This window comes from Chamaea fasciata, unplaced genomic scaffold, assembly GCF_029207755.1.
Source record: "Chamaea fasciata isolate MVZ Bird 193981 ecotype frontalis unplaced genomic scaffold, bChaFas1.0.hap1 SCAF_29, whole genome shotgun sequence".
Taxonomy (NCBI): Eukaryota; Metazoa; Chordata; class Aves; order Passeriformes; family Sylviidae; genus Chamaea; species Chamaea fasciata.
Window position 1 is genome coordinate 3583098 of NW_027094114.1, and position 2499 is coordinate 3585596.

At 52.2% G+C, this 2499-nt stretch overlaps 1 pseudogene; it reads left to right on the forward strand.

Annotated features, from left to right (window-relative positions):
- Positions 1-278: 278 nt before the first annotated feature.
- LOC136302478 (olfactory receptor 6E1-like) lies at positions 279-1230 on the forward strand (annotated as a pseudogene).
- The last annotated feature ends 1269 nt before the right edge of the window (positions 1231-2499 follow it).

A 2499-nucleotide genomic window follows, 5' to 3' on the forward strand; every position in this document is an offset into this window, starting at 1 on the left:
GGGGGAAATGGCCAACAGCCTCTTTAGAATCATCCGTTCCAGTGAAAGAATTCTTTGGGAGTGTTTGGAAAAGGTGGACAAAAGACAACAAAATCTCTAAGGTTTTTTCCTGAAATGGGAAACAGAACAATCAGGGTGTGAGGATTGTTTGAAGCACAATCTCTGTGCTGTATGGCAAGACTGCAGGAAAAGAAAGAAGCAGAGAAGGAAGGATAGAAATGTTTGTCCAGACTGTGAAATTATCGCCCTTGTTTTTGCCATGTTCCTGTCTCAGCAAGATGAGCAGGAATTCAGCACCAGAAAATGCAACAGCAGTTACTGAGTTCATCCTAGAGGGTTTCCCAGAGCATGATCCAAGACTGCGGATGTTTTTATCTCAGGTCCTTCTGCTCATGTACCTGACAACAGTGATGGGGAATGAAACCATCCTTTTCCTCCTGTGTGTGGATCACCACCTGCAAACCCCCATGGACGTTTTCATCTGCAGCCTGGCCTTCCCGGAAATCTGGTTTACATCCTCCACAAGCATCAAATGGTTTGTGATGCTGAGTTCTGGTCAGAACACTCTCACTAGGCAGCTGGTTTGCTCAAAACTATTTTTATTTTGCCCTGGGCTGCACAGAGTTTTTCCCTGGTTGTCATGTCCTTTGACCGCTGTGTTGCCATCTGCCACCCTTTGCTCTAAGCTGACATCACAAAGCCTCAGCTCTGTGTCCACCTGGGTGTTGCTGCTTGGGTCCTCGGCTTTGTCCTGCTGAGCTACCGCTGCTCTTCCTCTCTGAGCTGTCTTTCTGTGGCTCCAAGATCCCCCATTTCCTCTGTGACAACTCCCCCTTGTTCAAACTGTCCTGCTCTGACACCAGCCTGCTTTGGGAAAGAGACTCTGTCTTCTTACCGTGTGTCATGCTGGGCTCCTTATGTTTGACTCTGGCATTTGACATCTGCGTCCTTTTCTGTGTTCTGCATCTTCCAGCTGCCTCTGGGAGGAAGAAAGCTTTGACCACGTGTTCTTCCCATCCCATCACCTTATCCATTGCCCGTGGGAGCTGCATTGCTCTCTGCACGTGTCCTGCAGAAGATGTTTTCTTGAGGACCAACAGAACTGGAGCTCTGCTGAACACAGTCCTGTTCCCATTCCTAAATCCATTCATCTGCAGCCTTGGGAACAAATCTGTGATCCTGGCCCTGAACCAATCCACTGCCAGGCCAAGAACAAAGCCTTTCCTCTAAGCATGGTGCATTTCTGGAAAGCCATCCCAAGGATCTGGTATCATCTGTTACACAAAACCAGTGCCTGTGTGTGCAGCCTCCAAACACGGCTGCCTCAGGAGATTGATGCTCCTGCTGGGTTGTGTCAGGTTAAGAGAGAAGAGACTCATCTGCACTCCCAGACAGGGCACCAACAATGGCAGCAGGACAAACTCAGTTCATTCTCTGCCCGGGCTGCTCCCGGGCCCATCTCAGGAGAGCCACCAGCTCATTAAGGGCCCATCTCTGGAACAGAGAAGAGCTCAGGGGAACAGTGGCAAGTGACAATCCAAATTACAGCTCCTGAGCGATGGCCACCTTGTCCCAGCTCCTTTCCTGGGACAGCCATCAGCCCTGCTTTGAAACCCCAAAGTTTGAAACCCCAAAGTCACCCTCCCAGTAAAGAAAGACTTTCTCCTGTGCAGTCTAAACCCTCCCTGGTACAGCTTTGAACCATTCTCACACATTCCATCCCAGGATATCAGGGAGAAGAGAAAGGGAAATGCAGGGCAGAGCCAGGAGGGCAGCGAGATGGGAGTGTGCAGCCTGCAGGGACACAGCAGCAGCTGTGGGACAGCGCAGGACAAGCTGTGCTGGATGTGGCCAAGGGCCCGGCAGGCCTGGCAGTGCCCAGGAGAAGCCAAGTCTTGGTGCCCTGGGGCACAGCAGGGTCTGTGCCACCAAGGGCTGGGAGGGGACACCTTGTCCTGAGGCCCTGGGGCCTCCTGGCACAGCCCCAGCAAGGCTGGGCACTGTCACCACCTTGTCCTGCCGCCCTGGGGCCTCCTGGCACAGCCCCAGCAAGGCTGGGCACTGTCACCCCCTTGTCCTGCCCTCAGCATCCCCCCACACCCCAGTGGCCCCAGGGATCTGCTGGGACCAGTCCCTGGGGAGCCTTGGTCAGGAATGGCCCTGGGGGGCTCCTCAGTGCTCCCAGGGACTGCAGGTTTTTCAAAGCACTTTGGGTTTTGCTTTTGCCTGGGAGTCTCTGAGGGGTTTGTGCAATCACGGCCTCCAATTATCTGCTGTCCCTTGAGATGTTTTGTCACTAACAACACTCAGTGGGGCTCATTAATGCCTCAAGTTACTCAACTGTCATTAAAGTACTACTTTTTGACACTGAATCACTCTGAGAGGTTTGTGCAGCCATGGCCTCCAATTATCTGCTGTAATTAGTCCCTAGAGAGGCTTTGTACTGACACTCATGGGGCTCATTAATGCTCTGAGATACTCAATGTCTTTTAAGGTACT